This window comes from Aythya ferina (assembly GCF_964211825.1).
Source record: "Aythya ferina genome assembly, chromosome: 4".
In the NCBI taxonomy this organism is placed as follows: domain Eukaryota; kingdom Metazoa; phylum Chordata; class Aves; order Anseriformes; family Anatidae; genus Aythya; species Aythya ferina.
In genome coordinates, this window is record NC_140300.1 from 37,771,757 (window position 1) to 37,792,980 (window position 21,224).

Consider the following 21,224-nt stretch of genomic DNA (forward strand, 5'->3'; position numbering starts at 1 on the left):
CTCTTGTGGTTGACTTTCAGTTTTCATAAAGGGGGAACATGGTCTTTTCTTCATGGTTATTCTCGCTCTCACAAACAAGTCAATTTGGCAAACCTTTTAACAATTTCATGGTAGTTGTCACTGTTTGTAGTGAATAAAATTCAGAGTTTACCTTTCATAAACAGTAAAGAATTTTTTTCAATTGGTAGGCATATCCTGTAGTTATCCTAAATGATGATGTGTATTTGAAGTAAATTAAGAAACTGTGGTTTGATTCCCTAGGAATGTACATTCCTAAAGCCTTAATGCATTATTTCTATTAAAAGCAGGGGGGAACACAACTCTTCCTTCTGCAATTACTGTGAACCTTAAGGTCTTCTGAGTTTATGCAGAACATAATAAATGCAGTTGTGCTTGAATTTGCTTTCTAGTATTTCATAAACAGTATGATCAAAAACAGTATTTCTCAGTTGGAGAGGGTAGATATCCCATGGCTTCATTGTACAAATTGGAGAGCTTGCCAACGTGCAGCCCATAGGGGAAATTAGAAAAGCCTTTCAGAAGTGGGTAAAGGGTGACTTTTGGTGGAAGTTCAGTGGTAAATACGCTAAGAAGCACAGATGTTAGCTTCTTTTTTCTTCCAAGCCCATGAAGTAACATTTTAGAGGAAAAAAATGTTAGTGTAACTAGATAGGTTTGATATTTAAAAAAAAAAAGCTATTTGTAACAAAAGCCAAATATGCTAACACTCCAAGCTCTTTTGTTTGTAATGCATTCAAGTAGCTGAATATATGGATTGGATGATAAAAATACTGGGTGAATTCTGTGCTCTCTGTTTATGGGTGCTGATTTCAGCTTCATACTCCAAATAGTTATGAGCTAAACGCAGGCATCTTCATTAGCAGCACGACCGAACAAGATGTGATTACCGTGTACCCGCGAAGAAAGTGGGGAGTGCCGGGTGCCACCATGCTGAGTGAGTGGCACGGCGGGATCCAAGTGATTTGTCTGTTCTTTCTGTAGGGTGACTGCACACCCACCTAGCGCAGCGATAGCGTGAGTCTCCATCTGTGCCGCTCGATGAAGCAGCGTTATTTTAGCGCTGGCATTAGCTAACTTCACATGTTGCCTGATTGGTGCCTTGATGTCCAAGTACCTCAGAGATGCTCCAGTGCGCTGCTTCTCTGGGAGGACCATCTGCATGAGTACCTTAATATCGGCGTAGACAAATGCCAGAAGTGCTAGAAAGTTCTAGTTGTTAGTATTAGTCATACAAGTCTCTTAGAGATGTAAAACTGCTGCATACAAACTTGTATGTAACTTTACTTGGTGTCAGCAGGCTTGATGAGGTTTGCTGACTGGTAATGCTTTCTGGAAGTTGGAAAGAGGGAAGATCTTGAAATGTTTCCAAACACTTGCAAAATGGTCATATAGTGACAACCAAACTGCACCCAAGAAAAAAAATGCTGTGACTGAAAAGGCTGAGGGTAATAGAAGAATCTGGTAGAAAAGGCCCTGGTAATCTTCATAAATTATTGCTGCTTCTTTCTGGCTGTCATTTTGGCCTACCTGGGGGAGATTTAACAGTAGCACTTCCTATTTAGTAGATTTCATCCATATTTATCTTGCTGTCTGAATCTGAGGAGATTTGAAATGTAACTGTGGTGTCCTCATACTGAATAATACAGGAATTCGCTTGAGTATTTATTTGATTAAGTTGAAGGACATTGAGAGTAAATACATGATTATAAAAAAAATCTGGATTTTAATGCACTGTAAATAGGGGAAAAATCATTTCTAAAGTATTTAACTTAAAGGTTACCATAGTAAGATAGGTAGAAGCAGGAAGAGAAATCAGTCTGCTAGATTAAATAATGATGGAGTCTAACTGTTGGACTTCTGTCAGGCTTAATGTCATAGCAGGTGTTTGGGTAATGTAATATATTTACATGACTCCTCATTCGTCAGAGCACATGTTGTAAAGTAAGAACAAATGTGCTGCTGATAATTACCCATCCCTGCTGGGGAGGGGGGGGGTGCAAAGGGGAAACCTACCAAATCTATCTTGAAAGGACCCAAGGCATTCCCTGCTCAGTAATGTTTCATTTAGGTCTGTAGATAATAGAAGATTTTTTTATTTTTATTTTTTTTTTTAGTATTGACAAGTACAAAATAATACAGTGCTAGATGCTTGGGAAAATATTTGGTCTCTCAGTAAGGAGCCCTGCAGGAGAATTGCTGAATTTTCTGAAGCAAAAATCAGCAAGACAGGAATGGCCTGCCTTTAGCCTGGAGGGCAGTGCTCTGGGGAAGGGCTTGTTGTGCCGATCCTGGTGGCTCTTCCTCATCCTTACTTGTGGTGCTTATTTCCACTCCTTCTCAGAATTAAAACCCAATCAATCTTTACAAGAATCACTGAACCATCCATTAAGAAATGGATGTTAAATGTTTATGTGTATATAGGGCCAAATAAAGGGCCAGTTTCAGTAATGTGCTGTCTGTATGGGACTTGAATAATTCTGACTTTTATGGGGGTTTGGGAGTACTCTGCACTATAGCTGACCAGATCAACAATGCTGGCCTTTTTGCATTTTTGTCTCAGACTTGTGTATATCCAACACAGAAATAGGATTTTGGATAATGAGAATATTAGGAACCTTGTTAAGGTCTGGAAGTAAATCTGTCCTGTTATGTCTTGCTCTCAAATGGTGTGCTTTCCCAATCTGCATTCCTAATAGCATCGCTAGTGCTTGTCATGGCCCAGTGATCTACACAAGGTGCTGATACAGCTGAGAACAATGCTACCCAAAAAAGGGTGGTCAGACTTGGTCACAGATACCAAGCTTAAACCAATTTGACCATCTGAGGAAATCACAATTGAAGTTTTAACCAATAATGATAAAATAACCAATAAATAACCAACAACTGATAAAGAACCGATGTAGCTTTAAAGAAAAAAAAAAAAAGGGTGGGGGCACATTTAGGACTTGTTCTTCTACATGCTCATGGTTATGCTCACGCAATACCTATCTTTTAAGAGAAATATGGACCTTGTTGAAATCTGTTGTGCTTCTGCCATTAAATTCCCCAGAGATCGAATTCTTAACCTTGTGTGGTTAACACAGGTGCAGTAAAATGCTAGTGGGACTGTAACCTGGTTCCCCAGACATGGCAATCAGTTTGTATCAATGTGTAACTTAGAATTCAGTGTCTGTAATACCTTCTTGCAGTTCTTGCCAATGCATCAAATGATGTAGAAAGAGACCAAAACAAAAAAACAAACAAACAAACAAACAAACAAACAAAAAACTAAACCAGGAGAATGAATTCTGCTGTTCTCTGCCCTTGTTTTCCCTTTCTTTCCACTATACTTGTTGTCTAGGTTGCTGGTGAGAAGTTAAATTACTTTTACCACCATTTTATCCTTAAAATACCTCCTGGAAGAACAGTTGTTACAGGGGATTGGATTTTGGTGGCTGGGACAACAGAACCACACCACTTAACTGAAAAAGTATGTACTGAATGCAAAGGGTACAGGGGATGGATGGTGATTTCTCATTTTCTGCTCCTGTTAGCCTCCTGTCCAGTTCGGGCTGACACCACGGGCCCAAGGGACCAGGACCCTCACTCTGACAGCAGCTGTAGTCAAGGTCTCTTTTATTTGAGCAGTGCTTTTAGCTTGCCTTTAACCTATGGCAAATCTGGAACACTACAAGGTGTAAATCAAAATAACAATACAATTATTTTGTTAAAGGCATGCACAAAGCCTAAAATAAATATTTAAGTAAATATTTATTTACTTAATATAAATATTTACTTAAAATAAATATTTAAGTAAATATTTATTTAGACAGACATATTTATTCTTAATCTTGGCCCCTCAATAATGTCGCTATTCATTGTTGAGACTACTTGGCTTCTGTATTTAAAAAAAAGAAAATCAAACTGTATTTGCTAGTTCTAATTATACTCACTGCTGTCCCTATTTCTCAAAGAAGCCACCACAAAAAAGAAGCCACGTTGGTCTGCAGGTAGCTGGTCACTAGCAATCTTGATGTAGGCTGACTTTGGGGATATTTTCCTCTTGCCATCAGGATCTCAATCAGCCTGTACGACAAGCTAGCACTTTCCTTGAAAAGTACGTTCTGAAAAGCAAACAAAATAGTTTTCTCTATTAAATTGTTAGTCAGCACATAGCTCTGAAAACGGCTGCCGTGAAGAGTCATATTGGTTGAGTTTAATAGTTCATGCATTGTAAACGCTGAAATTGGATATGTCACTGAAAGCTGTTCTTGGGCAGTTTCAGCTTGCATGACCGGCATTTACCCAGCACATCACCACAGGTCTTGCTGATCTTCCCCTAGCAGCACTTAAGCAATGTTTTTATAAAAGATACATTTTTCTCTTATTTTATTTATTTAACTATTCCCCCTCCCCAACACACACACATTAACATGTTTTCCTTGGAAACTGGAGCATACATTTCATAGAATCATAGAATCATAGAATATCCTGAGTTGGAAGGGACCCTTAAGGATCATCAAGTCCAACCCTTGACACCGCACAGGTCTACCCAAAAGTTCAGACCATGTGCCTAAGTGCACAGTCCAATCTCTTCTTAAATTCAGACAGGCTCGGTGCAGTGACCACTTCCCTGGGGAGCCTGTTCCAGTGTGCAACCACCCTCTCTGTGAAGAACCCCCTCCTGACGTCCAGCCTAAATTTCCCCTGCCTCAGCTTAACCCCATTCCCGCGGGTCCTGTCACTAGTGTTAATGGAGAAAAGGTCCCCTGCCTCTCAAAGTCATTCAAATTTCATCTCATTCAAAGTCAAATTTCATCTCCTACTGCCTGCTTCCTTCTTCAGCACATCTATTTGAGTGCCCCTGCAAGGGAACTCCACATCGTGCTGCTCCACCATGCAATATTTCAGTTAGTAACGTGCTTCAAGTTGCCAAGTTGTGCATTGCCAAAACCAGTACAGGATATAAAGGATCTAATGCTTTTGAGGGAAAGCTCTGCCCTTAAGGCACTCTGTAGTCTGTAGCTGCCCTGGTCTATCAAGGGGAGCTGAGCAATAAAATGTAATCTTAAAACTCAGATGACTGGTAAGTGTTGGAGCCACAGCAGAAGGCAGCAGTGTTTTGAGTGTTAGGGTTGGTGTTTCCTGGTGTATGAATATGGGCAGATCATGCCAAGCAGCTCTTCTGATGCTTGTTGATAACATGCAGGCTGCAGCCCCTTCTGCACAGCTGAAGGGGGTCTGTCCTGATGACAGCATTGGAAGCGGGTGGAGGGGAGCCTTGTCTGTGCCATGATACCTGGTTTTCAGTTTTTTTTTCAGTTGTGCAGTTACATTTTAAACTTACTTCCACAACATCCAGTACCCTTGTCATACTTAAAAGATACACTCCTGGAACAGTTTTGCTTGTGTGAGGTTTTTTAATACACCATGGAGTAAGAATGCACTGGTATTAGAAAAGTGACACCAGAATTAACTTTCAGGGTCAAGAGAAGAAGAAAACTGTGCAAGGAAGCTATTTAGTACAGGGTTACTCAAGAGTGCTAGCATTTAACTGTTTTGAGTGCAGTGAAAGCTATTACAGGCTTCAGATATTATCAGTCTGCTCTTGGCATTTAATGCCAGCAGCCCTGCTGCAATACGCAGTGGAGTGGTCAAAAAGCCACAACAGAGGCTGGTTTTCCTCCTGAGTGAATAACTTCAGCTTTTCCTTTTTTTCTTCTGTACGTATGTATATCACAAGTTTGCTTTACTGTTATTTCACAGCATTTACTATAATCCATCTGAATAATTTAATAGCATCAGTGAAATGTTATCTGAAAGTGCTTTCAGAGAGCCGCCAGCAATTCGAGGTCATGATGCAGGTGGGTGGATCTCCGAGCTAGGATCAGGCTTGGACCCGGAGCTCTGGGGCTGGGTCTCACCAAGAAGATCACAGCATGAAATGTCAGGGCCTCAGCGTTTTAGGAAACCATCTATGGTAGTACATGGAAGGGGAAACCCTTCTCTGGTTAGGGTGATCTCTTTGCAGTTTCAGGCTCATGTGGAAGAGTGAAGAGTTTTAAGATCATGGGAGGCTTGTTTCCTCTCCAGCCTCATGAACAAGAGGCCAGTGCATGGAGGCCCATGCAAACCAGAGTTTAAGTATTTTTGGTGTATTTGGAATGGATGGTGTTGAAGAGGACAACAAAACAATCCTTATTTTTCTTCAGCATTCTGCAAAAAACAATTGGCATGGATCTTCAGCATTTTGTGATAGTCTCTTCTCTGCCAGCAATAGGGGATTGTTCTGTCAGAGTTGTAATAGCGAAATGCATCCTATGTATGGAGTATTTTACTCTGAAATACTACTTTTCAACGTTGGTTCCTACTGTTTTTAGGTTCTTTGTAGGCTATGTTTGGATGCATTGAACTTGGAAGGATGGCATGATTAATGTGCCACTGTTATGGTCAAGATGTCATGGAGCTCTGTTCTCAAAAGCTACATCCTTGCTGCTCTGAAAAATATTCAGAGATGTTGCAACAGTTCATAAATCCATAAAACAAATTGTTGAAGAATATTTATAACTAACACACAGAAAAAGATCCAGTAACTTGTACTGTTTAAATAAATCATTAGAGGACAGAAAATGCAATACTGGAAACTTCTTTTCACTTTTTTTCAAGGGGAAGTATGGTCCTACAAAGCAGCTTGATTTGGAAACTAATTTACAGCTGTAACTGGCATACATGTCCATATAAATAGTAGTAAATACATTTAAATAGCTGTGTTCCAGCTTACATTTAGCAGTGGAGGAAATGCAGGATGTTTTTCCTCTATTCTCTATTTCCTTTGAAATCGTGCTTTACATGACAAGTTCTTCTCTATAGATTGTGCTGCTAACTTCCTCCCATCTGTATCTCCCTTTAGCCCTAGGCTTTTGAAAATGAGACAGTTTTTGAATGAATAATGCTTATGTGATACTTTCTTTAATCATATAAAATAGTCATGGGATGATATTTTTGGTACCCGTTTTTTAATGATGATATATGGACTGTAAGGCTTTCTAGGGAAGAAGGAAGGAGTTATATAGTTTCTGTTTGACCCTGTTCACTGGTAAGAACCAATTCCTGTTTTGTATTTGTGCCCAACCTTTCTCTTTGTAAGGTAACTGATACCTGCCTTACTATTGATTTGATCCGAGGAAAATTATTACTTCTATTTCTGGTAAATTAAAAGGATCCTATAACTTGGGCATGTGGGAAGAAATGGAGTGAATGTGGTTAACTTAAAAATCTTAAATTTTTAAGAGCTTAATATCCCTTAATTTAGTATCAGATTATGATTAATAGCAGTGGTTTTTTGCTACTGAACTCAACTGTGACTATTAATACTGTATGCATGTTCTGCAGAAGCTGCCGTTCAGTAATGTTGGCTGTAAGGGTCTGTGTTGACAGGATTTGTGGGTGTCATTTAACAGAACGAAATGAACAGTTTCTTCAAAACTACATATAGCTAGCTCATACTGTGTTTGGCCTTTCAACTATTGGAGCAACAAATGAGATAAAAGTTAGTTGTTTAATGGTAAAGGCATTCAAGGGCTTTAATTATTCAAAGGATAATAAAGAAACGCGTCAGAAAATGTAACGTTAAACAATGGATCAGCTTCGTACCACTGACACCCTATGGAGCTATTTTGAAGTTAATGAACTTACTCTGTTGTTTCACCCTTCTCTGCCTAAAAGAAAAGTAAATAAGAAAAAACATGAACTAGCTTGCAAACCTTTCCTGGGAGGGATGCTTCCATTGGCTCTAATGGGGTTACTGGCACGAGTAGAGCTAATTGGGTGAATTAAAGAATTAACAATTTGTCCTCTCAATTTGTGTGCTACCCGATTAGATGTTAAGAAAGAACAGGCGCCTAGGCAACTAAAGCCTTAGTCTAGTAAATTAAATATTTAAAGCAGTTGGAAGCACGAGTGGCTTTTTTAGTTTGTTTTGATTTTGTTCGAGTTACAAACAGACAAGAAGCCAGAAGTTTGCTGTCTGCAGATTGTAGAGCATTTAGGATGTCCTGTAAATGGGAAATAACCCTACTTTTCTGGCTAATGCCAGCCCTTATTTGCACTTGGCAGATGCAGTGGAGTATAGAATGTAATTTAAGGTGTTGGTCAAGGCTTAAACTAAATCCTGAATGGGGGAAGCAAACAACTGCTACAAAACCCTTTAGCTATTGCAATGAAATCCTAGGATCCTGCACCCCAGTTGAGTCAATCTGACCTGCAGAAACAAGCATGTTCTCCTGCCTGGTGACACTGTGCTTGTTGGCAGTGTAGTCAGGCAAGGCAGAATAGATGCAGTATGGCATCATCGTCCTGTTCCCTTTGGCAAACCAAGCAAACTAGGTAGTTTTACACTGCTGACCTGTCTCAGCGATTGGTCTGAAGGTGGTTGTGGTAGGAGCTGAAATGGGTGTACAAGTCTAGCTGCTCTTGAAAAAAGTTCCCAAGTACCCACAGGCAACTTGCACAGCAATGGGATCTCTTCCCTAGCCCTGTGAAGCAGTGGGAAGTTTGTGACCTGAAGTAGAATTTTTCCAGTGTGCAGAGAGACCTGAACTGTATTTAGGGACTAAGAAGCAGTGGTAGTCGTTAAATTTTTAATGAGTAGAAATGATTGCACATTGCTTTGGTTGTCAGATTTGCCTAATTGTGTTTGCTTTGTTTTTGTGGTGTTCTGCCCCTCCCCATTTGCCTAATTGTGTTTGCTTTGTTTTTGTGGTGTTCTGCCCCTCCCCTCCCCCTCCCCCTTTACTATTTTTTTTAGGTTTGTGGGCATACAAAGACTTTCAGAAATGCAGCTCTGCTGTCAGCTAACTTTCTTACAGCTATGACAAATACATCCTCATGTTGGAGACCAGAAAGGGAGGTATGTGACTTCAGCATTTAAAGGAAACTAATTACAGTTATCTATAAGCAAACAAAATAAACTTCACCAACTGTTTTGACTATATGATATGAGCAGATATTGGTTCAGTTGCTGGTAAAGTTACCGTGCCAATCAAATTAGTTGGGTTTCTTCCATATCAGCACAGAGATAGTGAACTAACTTGGGCATTTAACAGAACCATTCTGTGGGATTATCTTTAGTTAGTCTCTAAAGACACTTAATTCACATTAGTTACAGGTATTATATAGGGTAGTCAGTAAAAAAAAAAAAAAAAAAAAAAAAAAAAGCTTCAGTGATATGTCAAAGTTCAGATGTGATTTACCATATGTATTGGACATCTTATACTGAAAAAAATCTTGGAGCAAACTTAAGTGAGGGTAAGTGAAGTTTCTATCTTTTTCTCTAATCTTGTGAAATAATTCAGTGCAAATCCCAGGGCAGCAGAAATTCTTGCAAAGGAAAGTAACGAATGGTATTAGTTATAGAGGAACTGAAGAATAGAAATAACAGAAATTAACTTCAGTACCACAATAATAAAGTTCTTTGCTCTTGCTGAACTTACAAACTCAGAAGAAATGTTTGCTATGTTGCTTGTGATTAGAAAGCCCAGCTTTTGTTTTTTTCACTGTGCTGAAAGAATTCAGGGACAGGTCCAGTGCACTCATGTGTAAACTGTTTGTGTAGGAGTATCAAATGATCTGGTATTGCCCTTTATATCTGATAAGTCTGATTTTAAAACCAACCAAGGAGTAAGTCTGTACTTCGGTATGTATATAGGTATGTATTTGTCTCTTGTTACCTGACAATTATACAGTATATGCAGTTGAAATGTATACTGTCTGACCTTTTTGCAGCATATCAAGGAAGCTATTAAAATGCACTTCAGTTTATAAATATCTTAACAATGTTTCTGATTTCCTACTTTGAAATATGGTTGCTTAGGACAGTGTTTTAAGATAGTTTCCTTTTAAAATTGTATAGTGTTGTTTAGGAATGAAAGTCACTGTTGAAACAGTATTCTCAAAATTTTTCTTAATTTTTTTCAGGGTGTAGTGCATGGGGGTACTTTGTTTTGTTTTATAACTCTGGTTTTCATCTGGCACGTAAGTGCTGTGCCCATTTTGGGCTTCTTGCTGCATTTCCCACTGGTCCTCCACTGCACCTGCTGTGCTGCCACCAGCCATTAATGTTCAGATGAAGCCAAAAGCCTGTTCGGTTATGCCTGAGACATGCAGCAGTGCAGATGGCATGTTCTGTCTGCCTCTACCTGTAACATCTGGCAGCAGTCAGATGTGAGAAAGCCCAAATGAGAAGGAGAGAGACTTTTTTTTTTAAAAGTTGAGCTGAATAATTTTCTCAGACAAATGATTGCAGATTGCTTGAGATCATAAAGGGAAAAATAAAAACATTTCGACTGGGGGGAAGAATTAGTTTGCTAGATTGAATGCATATATTGTGTGAACTTAAGGAATTTCCCCCAAATTGAGTTGGAAGCTGGTTTAGAGCTTAATGGATATGTGCTGTATAATGGATATGCACTGTAGTATCTAGGGAGATTTCTCCTTAACAGTCCCCAAGAATCTATCAAACCACGTATCAGCAGATGGTTGTGAACTTTCTTTTCTATACTCTGTTAGGAGTTTTGCCATTGATCTTGATACAGTTTAAAATATAGTTTCTGATTGTGTATGTGATTGTGCAGATAACATTAGAATGGCATTTTTCCTTCAAAATGACCTTGTTTTTGTTATGAAGAGCCTGACAAGGATGACTTACTCTGCCATCTGATGATCACACAGCCAAGAATTGTCAAACTACTTTTCAGAATCAAGTGCTTTTTTCATACCTTATCTTCTAAAAATCCTTTTACTGTAGTAAAATGCATCTCCATAAAGCTTGCCTTGTGTAATAATCACAGCAGGGTAAATACTAGGCAATCAAATGTGGAGGCAGAAGCCATGCCTCAGAACCAAAAACCTGTGTCACTCTCAATAATCTTCAGTGTTTTTCTCACTAGAAGCAATTCTGTGCTCTTGGTGGACTTTGTCAATTTTTACTACTGCCAATGCAAATGGCTGAACGCTGCAAAAGGTACAGTATCTTCAGGTACTGAGTTATAGCTTTATAATCTGAAGTAATTCTTATTCTTTAGTCTCCTTTTTTTTTTTTTTTTTTCCTTTTAAAAATTCCTCATCTGCTGCTTTGGTGCCTGTGGGTCTGAAGCAAATTTTCCCAGGCAGCAGCACACTGGTGCACAGAGGTACAAGAGGAACACACAGAAAAACTTCAAGTTATTAATTCTGGTGATGGTGATTAAGAATCAATTTGGGTTACGATCAAAAGCAGACAAAAAAAAAAAAACAACAACAAACAAACACATCATATGGTAGGCTGGATGCTTCTATGGATAATTCCTGATGTGGAACGGGGGGAGAACCACTAACTTTTGGCTTCTTGTCATGAAGTGACCAATAATCCCTTCTGCCTACCAGAGGAAAATTATTACCTTAACTTCTATGGATATCACGCCTAAAAATGTTGCGGCTCTAGACTGAAAATATAACGATGAGTGGAATCTCTGCCTCCTTCATCCAGATTATGTGAATTAATGATGTTCTGCCTCACCTTCTCTAGTGTCATACACTGGTATTTCTTAGATTTGGGTTTATGAATGGAGCAATATATATTTAATGAACAGATGCATGGTGCTGGTGGTTAGAGAACCCCAATTATTCAGTTTCGTGTTGTATATAGGATAGAAACAATTTTTGAGAGGAAATTTAGGATGAAAGGATGGCCTTGTGGGTTGACCCCATCAGCAGCTAAGCACCCAAGCAGCTGCCTACTCACTGCCTCCTTCCCTTACCCCTGGAGGAGCACCCTGCTGTCTTCTATTCTAGTTTGTATTTCAGTGTGACGTTAAATGGTTTGGGATGTGCCTTTGGCCAGTTCAGGTCACCTTCCCCACCTGTATCCTCTCCCAGCTGTTTTCACCCCCAGCTGACTTGGTGTGAGAGGGGACGGAGTGGGAAAAAGAGGAGGCCTTGGTGCTGTGTGAGCACTGTTCAGTAACAGCCACAATAATGCCATGGTACCAATACTTGTAGCCACAAACCCAAAATACAGCACCATGGGGCTTGCTATGAAGGAAGTCAGCTCCATCCTGGCCAGAGGCAGTACACGTAGGAATGCATATCCAAATTAATTATAAATAAACAAATCTTCTGTGGATTAATAGGGATTTTTTCCTCTCATATAGATGAAATAGACAAGAAAGGACTGAGTTGTGGAAGAGAGATGAATAACATTACAGTGCAGTGGAGATGATAAAACATTAAAAAAATGCTTTTTATAAAACAAGAGGAAATTTAATAGATCTGGAGAATGGATCATGTCAGTCAATCATAAGAATCACTGTCCTCCCAAGGGAGGAGGGGGAGAATAATATGGCTTCTCACCTACCGCTATTTCTGACAGTGCTAATGAGTGTGGAACAAAAAGTGAGAAGGACTCTGATTTCTGCTATCAAAACCAGCTCCTAGGCAAAGACCTGATCTTGTCATGTGCAAAGGCCCTTTGCTTTCAGAATAAATAATACATACTTTTAAAATCTCATCTTTGCCAGGATATGTGCAGAAGGATCTTGACAACACCAATGTGAAATGTAGCTGCATTAATCACCTTTGAGCTTTGAAGAGTTGTTGGTAGAGAGGCATATTTTGCGTTAGCATTTATATTATCTCATTTGGACAAAATGGCTTGAAACTCTAACGTCCATTTTTTTCATGTTAGCAATTAAGCTGCTAAGGCTGTTTCTGAGGATGAAAAGTCAATAGGTAATTCTTACACCCTATGGTGTGAGAGGTATGGCTTTAATTAAAGCTTCAGTAATAGAAATGCATCAGTATTCTGTGCCTTTTGCATCTTCAAAATAGTTGTCTTTATGCTTGTTTCAGTTGCGCATGTTCTGTCTCTTACACGTCCTATCTCCTCTGGAGCAGGAACCAGTCTACATGGGCAGTGGCAGCAGCCCACCAGTTACCTGTGTGGTGTGCTCTAGGTGAGTTTTGAACTGCTGACCTCCTTAGAGGTCCCATTCTCTCGCAGTTCTTCTCTCAATGAGAAGCTCTACAAGTGTTCACTGTAACCTTATTGTTACTAAAAAAAGAAAATAATAGTATATAAAATGGGATACCAGACCTCTTTCTGTTGGGATAGCAGATATGAAGCTGCTGCCAGTTAAGTAGATGCTAGTGCTATTTAGCTTACAAACCTTAAGAACATCAGGTTTGACTTTAATGACTTCCTCATTAAAGTCAAATGTTTGCCACTCCTGTGAGTGGAGAAGTTTGACAGATAACAATTAAGTGACATGGAAAGTAAGACAACTAGCAGGTCTTTCTGTGGGAGGAACTAACAAAAACCAAAGAAATGCTCATGATGGCAATTTTAGTAACTCACATTTTGCTTGTTTCATAACTTCCATAAGTTCAGGAAGGCTCGAGCAGTGTATCCACTGAGGAGTGATCCCCTCTGTGTAACAAATCCTCCCCTCCCTCTTTGCGTGGGGTGGGAAGGGCGCTCACCCTGATGTCGTGCTCGGGTGCCAGCACCTGACTGTGCAACTTATTACTTACCAAGGCAGCTTGAAGCAGGAGGAATAAAGTCTTGTCATATATGCTTAGCAGAGGACAAGCTTGAATGGCTTGTAACAGTGTGGGCAAAGGAGATGGGAGGCCACTACACTGGTGTGCCAGAGCAGCTTGGTTTACCTTGGGGCTTTTGCCCTCAGTGGAGGTGCTTCAGGATGGGTTGCTCACAGCCAGCTCCATGTCTCTGTTGGATTACAGTCTGATCATGGTTTACTGCTTTGCAAGGCTGAGAGGCATTGCTTCAGAATGAAAGCAACAGCCCCTCCAAAGACGAGTCCTCTATAAACAGGTATCAAGAAAATGTGCATGCCTACCACATGCAGACAAAACTATTAAAAGTCTGCAGACTGGTTACAGTTCACTTCTGTCAGATTTAGAAACAAAGATTTCCTTATTCAGTTCATCATTTTTCTCCACATGAACTGTGATTTCTTTTTTAAATGGGAAACAGCAATGTAAATTGCTGACTGCAGAAAAATACAGTATCTGCCAAATGATTGATTACTTCTGGCCTCTAAATCCTATGATGAGTATTTTGCACTTTTTCAGAATATTTCTGAAGATATAAATAGATCATCTCAGTCTGTGGCAATTAGCAGATTAGAAGAAATAACAGCCAGCTCTATATATTGGATATGTAGTAAAGCTGGATTTGAAAAAGAGAGGGAGCACAAGATTTCCCTTTCCTGCACAGGCTCAAGTCCAGCTGTGATGGCACACAGGCAGCACTGGAGCTGGTGTTGGGCCTTCATTTAATGATGCAGCATTAAAATGTTGTTTTCTCCGTGGTTATTTGTTATGAGAAGTAATGGCTTGCATCTGAAGGGGAGCGATGTTAGTAGGAGACTGATGTCAAAACGCTGCTTCAAAAAAGCACCCAGTTTCAAATAGAGGACTGAGTCTTGTTTTATGTTTGGTTGTGTTTGCTTTACCACCTGCCCAAGTGAGGGGTAGGGGCACTCATGTGCATGCTTTCATTTAATGGCTGTTCTCAGTGAGCAAAGCCGAGCAGTTGTACCTTCCCAGACCCATGCAGGCCTTTTCAGGTCTGAAGCAGAATCAGTAACTTCAACTTGCCATTCCTGGAGGTGACCAAAAGGGAATTTCAGAGGGCTTTTCTAGCTTCAGGCCCTAGGAAGGGCCAATGTGCTTGGAAGGCTGCTTCTTGAGCTACATCAGTTCCTTCAGTTCATGCCCTCTGGACCTTGCCTCGTGGGATCAGTGGTGACCCCATGGTAACAGCATAGTTCGGTGCATGTCTGTCTCTTGGTTTAAAAAGCTGCATCACGCTATAGCTTTTTCTCTAGTGTTTTAATCTAGGGAAGATATTTTTATGTATACTGAATGTATGGCAGAAAGAAGTCAGCTTTCCATATATATACATATAAAATATATATACACGCACCCCTCCACATATATATGGTCACATGCATACGTAGGAAGAAGTACTCTTGGTAAGGAAGCTTTCATATAAATAGCTGTCCTACTGAGGGAAATTTTTGTAGCATGTGTTAAGGTTACCATTTTCATCTGTTTTAGGGTGGCCTTCTGCATGTTCACAGAAAGCACCACCTATGAGCGTTGTTAAGAACTGATGACTTAATGGTGTGGTGTTCAGTTACAGCCTCTTTTGAGCAAGTGCACAGAGGAAGAATATGCCTTGTTTAGGGAGTTCCTGGCAGAATATGGGGAAGTGCAAGACTTTTTCTGGCAGAGGCTTTATCTGCAGTAGTGGTGCAGCACTCTGGGAGTTCAGGAGTTGGATCTGTGCTTCTGCCCAGGGCTTTGTGCATAGAGGCTAGGGTGTGCATGTGTCCAGTACCAGGTCTTACCACTCCTGTTTCACTGAGACATCACCGCTTTGTGTGTAGCTGACAAAAGGTGCTCATTACCTCTGGCTCTGAGAAACATCATGCCATTTGCTACCTGAATGTCAGTGACTTTGTTCTTCTACTAAAAGTAGTTTTGTGTAATTTTTAGCAAGCCTGTTATTTCCTAAATGTAGTAGTGCTCTCAAGTGCCATAAGCCAGTACCTTACTTTATCCAAAATTCATCATTCTAATGTGATCATGCAGTGAGAAGAAAATGCAGCAGGATTCAAGCTTTGAGCTTACTGCTTCCCCCCCCCCCGTAATGAAATTTGTAATTAGCATGTTCAAGATGCTAAAGAGAATGTGAGCATGTTAACAACTCTCCAAATGTCAAAATGATTTTGTGGTTGTCACTGGTTGTTCACATTAAGGAAGTAAATATGCTTTTTACTACTCAGTAAGTTTCTTACTGTCACAAAGTAGAGCAGAGAAATATTGATGAAGGACATCATTCAAATCTGCAAACCAGCAGGGGTTTATGCAAAAGGCCATGGCTGTCTACAGCTGTTTAAAGCATCAACTCATGACAATCGGTGCAAATGCTGCTTGCTCCCAACAAAGTTATCTACAAAAAAGTCTCTTAAGTTATGTATTGGAGGATAATAAAACAAGCTTTAAAAGAAACCTCGAAATACTAATCTACTGAAAAAAAAAAACTAATCTACTGAAAAAAGTAGTAAATACCATAAATTTTAAACCGGGAATATAAATCCTGACTATATTACTAGACTTTCCTTTAAGCAAGTAAATAAAGTATTCAGGATGAGCTTAAGATAGTTTACATGCTTGACCGAAAGTCTTATCAGCCCCTAAAAGGTGTCTTGACTCAGGGAAATGTAATTAGGAAAAGGTGAAGTCTGAGAAGTTGGCTTCATAGAGGTGAACTGCATAATAAATGTCACACAATAGCTGAATTATCTGAAACGTTGTAGAGATCTACCTGTTAGAAAGGAAATGCTTTTTTTTTTTTTTTTTTTTAGGGGGGGGAGGGTAGGAGGATACAACTTGGTTAGGTTATTTAGGTTATTTTTAGGCTGTAGTCTGGAGCAAATTCACGTTTTTACTATCATTGCAACACCACAAATGCTGACAAAAGACGCATGTAATTGGTGTAGCCAAGAGTTACACATTCATGCATTAACAATCGTGATTTCCTTGGAAGTCTGGAAAACGATTATATACAATAGATAAAAAGTAGATCAAAACAAAAGTTACTTTTATTTGCATACTGGGAATCGAGATCAGTTGCATTAGCAATCATTAACTTTTTCTTGAGTTCTACTGAGGTAACTCTATCCTATTGTATCTTTTAGCATGTTATATGAATTTTTAATCCTATGAGCCTATTATATTAGTGTTAACCGAGCCTGTTTAATCTCTCTGCAAAAAAGAATTAACAGGTAACTTACCTTTTAAAACCATTTAACTAAGGAGTTACTGCTGATGAAATGGTAACAAAATTCTTATTAGTGCAGAAGAGGAAGAAGATGGTCTAGTCAACAGCCTTCTCATGAGCTGGTATATAATTTAGTCCCATTAAAGTTGGTGCATGCTGATATGGGGGGGGGGTGGAAGGGAAGGACAAAAACATAAATATACATGTAGATAGAAAAAAAAAATGAATAGGGTATCTGTCATTCCTTTTCTGGTTGTCCGATGTTGACATATATGGTTAGTTTGCAACAGTGGTTGGACCTTGGAAGAACATCATTGAAATGAATGAGCTAAAACTTTCTGCAGTCCTAGGACAAAACTTATTTTACCTTTTCTTTTAGTTAAAGTACTTTCTGTTAGAATACAAGGGTACGCTTCTAGTAAGGTAAGCTGCATAATTATGAAGCCTGCTATGCCAGGCTGTAAAAGCACTGGACAGCGGTGACAGTCTGTGAGCTGACCGCTGGGCAGGTGGATGTGTTCCTGCTGTTCTGTCCCCACCTGTGATGCAGGTATTGTCCCTCAGCTGGCAAGCTGGTGACCTGTTCTGCTGGGGCAACCAACCAAGCATATTTGTTTTCAGCATATGCAGGGAGCCACTTAAATAATAGCTGGTAAGATATTTCCTTAAACCCCTAAAATATAAATCTAGTGATTAAGTCTGAAGTGAATCATCTGTACTATTTTGAATTTCTCTACAGTTGTTGAATGCGTAGGTTGATCTGAGTAACGTTTGACTAAATTGTAGTATATGCCTTGGCAACGGGATCTGAAGATAGATAACTCTTTAGTAGATTTCAGTCTGTTCTATTAATTAATCATCTTGCTACTTGAAAATTGGTGCGTTTTTAAATGGTACCAAAGGCTTTCATTTCTTCAAATTCCAGCTTGTTTACTAAAATGTTGTCATGACAAAATGCAGGTATTAAACTTCCAAATTCCCCTACTATTTTTAAGTGGTCCTAGTTCCTAAGGACAAGATTGACTTTCTATTATTGAACTCCTAATCAATTCCATACAGTGTTCTTAAACATAAATAATTATGGCAGTGCTTATGGGCAGATCAAGGAATGCTTTTGTGTAAGAGATTTTATCCATTTCAGTGGAGGCTAGAAATAACCCTCAATTTTTTCTACATTGATTTTTTTTAAGTGGTTTCTTGAGCCTTATTTGGGGGAGGATTCAATGGGATGGCAGTGGCCTGATTGCAGTGGGTGATGTTTGAAGTTCATAGCTGCCTTTTGATACATCCTGATACTTGGGCAGCATCAGATTGATCCGAGGACTAGCTCTACATTAGCTATTTTACTTTAAGCCAATTTTCATTTGCTTATCGAAAGTTTGACTGGGCGTGTTGCAGCTAGCAGTATGAAGGTAGAAACCACTCTAAGGAGAACTAGATGAGCACAATATTCTTTTCCTTAAAGGAAGTTGATATAAACTCCTGTAGAAATAAGCAAAAACAAAGCTAAACGCCCAATACTGCAAGGTTTGCTACCCTGTAAATCCAAAGAGCTCCATGACATTGTTTTCTTTTGTAAGATGTTTCCTTTGTAGTAATAATGTATTAAAATAATGAAGTTTTGTTATACTAATTCTCATTGTTATACACTGCCTTTGGGGAAGCACACCTTATTACCCATTTATCTCCTGCACGTGGGATGTGCATGCTTGTTGTTTAATCCCTGACTTATCCTGACAGCCTGGAGCTGTAGGGTGTGTTTCCCAGCGAGAGCTCCTGCCTGTAGAACCTCACTGGCATCTTCAGGAACTTGCTTGAAGTTATCTTTGGGTTCAACTTAGACTCCTTCCTCTGAGGTTTCCTCATCTTATGAGAGTGAGAGTTCCTTGAAACTTCTGATAAACAAAGGACTAACACAATTTTTTGGAGATACAAATACTGCTTCACCAGAGCAGAGGCAACTTCCAGTAATGAAGAATAATTTGGGAGGGGGCTTTCCACCCAACACTGCCCAGAACAAGCCTGTTGGATGCTCAAGTGGGAAGTGCTTGAATCTTGGGGTCCACCTGTGAACGTCTGTATGCATGTTCGCATTAAGATACACAAACGTCACAAATATTTAGACAAAATAAAAAAGCATTGATAACTAGCTCTTGGCTGATCACTGCTACCCAGATGTAGTTTTGATTAGTAATCTAAGGGTGCCAGGTTTGGAAGGAGGAGTGTGTCTCTAAGGGATAACACAACTTTCCCTGCAAAACAGCAACATTAACAGGAAAGTAGCTGTGTATAAGACCTAATTCAAAAATAACTGGAATATGTTTGACGCTGAACAGCCATGATTGTTGCAGTCTTAATAACTTTAAAAGGCTGCAGAAGAAAGTCATGCAATGTAATCTTACCTTGCTTGTAATTTAATCAGTGAGTGTTGATAAGGCTATATTTTCAGTAGGTTAAGAATGTCTCCAAACGAGACTACATAGAAAAATGGCTAATATCAACAAAGCTGTTCTCTTCTGTCATGTCAAAGATAAATTTCCAGTACTTTCTGGCAAGAACATAAAAACAAGCAATTATCTATACAAACCATATTTTTTAGAATACAGGTGCTATACTAGAAACACTTGGAAAAAATACCATTTTGTCTTATAACTTTTCCTATTGATACAATTGCTAGTAAGTTTGTGAGCGGTGCCCTTGATCCTCCAGTCCTTAAACAATGCACTTTTCTAACTCAAAAATATGTTTGAAAAGAATAGGGATAAGGAGGAATTGGGAGGTACATGTAATTAAGGCTAATGTGGAGACATGCAGGGATTTAGTGAAATAGCAATACGTTTGGTTTGCATTCTGTTTTTCCTGCATGTTTCCTTTAATGTAAAGATGTCTGTAAATATGTTAGCTGTTCAAAATTATTTTAAGGTGGAGATGTACATCATCCGAACTACTTGCAAATAAACTTGAGCTTAATTTATTCTTCAGTATATTAATTCAGTTCTAATCACTGAATTCCACATGGCTGAGTTCAAAAGAAGATCATGAACCCCTACTCCTTCTCTACATTTTAATTTCTTCTTAGTTTGCTTCAAACACTGAACTGCTTAGAAATACCCTACTTGACCTTTAAAACTACAGTGTCAGGAGAATCATGATAATTAGATGAAGCCATACAATTATATATCTAAAATGTGCCAGTATAAACACTGGAAGCCACACACAAGCAGTTTGTGCGAATACTGAATCTTCGTGGCCGTCTCTTTGGGCTGCTGTTGTAAGCGATATCTTCATTCACAAATTAATAGTGCTACTACTGAGCATGTTTGGATATCAGGCCTGCTTTTAGCAGGAGTCGATTCTGCTTTTACTGATGAAGTCTGAAAATAATTACTTTTTTTTTTTTTTTTTTTTTTCTTTAAATTGGCTACTTCTTATATTCCTTCTGCATAGTTTAGATTTGGGAATTAGTCCATACCTAATAACATCCTTGTTCTCAGTATAGGTGGTCGGTTCCTCTTTCCCTCCTCCTCCCAGTACCCACTATAGTACTTAATGTTGCACCATTTCTCTGCTAGGTGTCAATGCTCATCATTTGCTGAACAGTGTCTTTTTGTAAAGATAAATATATTGCATGTTTCATATAGGAGAGCTACACCTACAAGATAATTTCAAATAGCTGTGCTGCATTGAATTTGGCACACAGTAGCTACGTTGCAGCTGCCTGGAATGCCAGTTAAAATCAGCAGCTAACCATCAGACTCGGTTAATATGTTGGAGCTGGCATACTTATTGGGGCAGCATATTAGTGACTTCTGGTAGGAACAGAGAACAGTTTTATTCTGTCAGTGTAGGAGTAAACTAATAAGACAAATTGGTGTGCCTAATCCATTAATTCCATGGAAGCCATTCGCTAAGGGTTTCAGAGTTCTCTACGTATTTGCTAAACCTCAGGAATGTGTAATTAGGGGGACCTAGCAGGATGACAGGAGCTAAAGAAAAAAAAAAAAAAAGTAAAAGCAGAATAATTAACGATTAGGATGGAATATGCAGCCCTGCGCAGCATAGTGGTTCAGTCTAAAGACGTGGACTGTGCATCTCTTCAGATGAAATGTAAAATATGTTCCAGGAAGAGCTATGTCTTCTTCAGTCTTCTTTGAAGCAGTTACCATGGAATATATCTCTATGGCCCAGCAATATATTATAATATTGATTTTCCTTTAAAAAAAATGTAATGTTGATAAGTTGTACCCCATGGAATAATTTAACTGAGCAACAAAACAGCAAAATTTATTGTCTTAAATTGTTGGAGTTGACCAGTAAATTTATGCCTTAGTGTTTGGAGAGCTGCTTCAAATCACTCTCAAGGAAAGAATTCTTC

At 39.2% G+C, this 21,224-nt stretch overlaps 1 long non-coding RNA gene across 7 annotated transcripts in view; it reads left to right on the forward strand.

Annotated features, from left to right (window-relative positions):
* LOC311436714 overlaps positions 1-21,224 on the forward strand; it is a 164,652-nt gene that overhangs the window by 25,511 nt on the left and 117,917 nt on the right. For all 7 annotated transcript variants that reach the window (XR_014693043.1, XR_014693044.1, XR_014693045.1 and 4 more), the window contains exons 3-5: positions 8,807-8,908; positions 10,947-11,020; positions 12,886-12,989. This is a non-coding gene — a long non-coding RNA (uncharacterized lncRNA). The remainder of the gene's footprint in view (positions 1-8,806; positions 8,909-10,946; positions 11,021-12,885; positions 12,990-21,224) is intronic.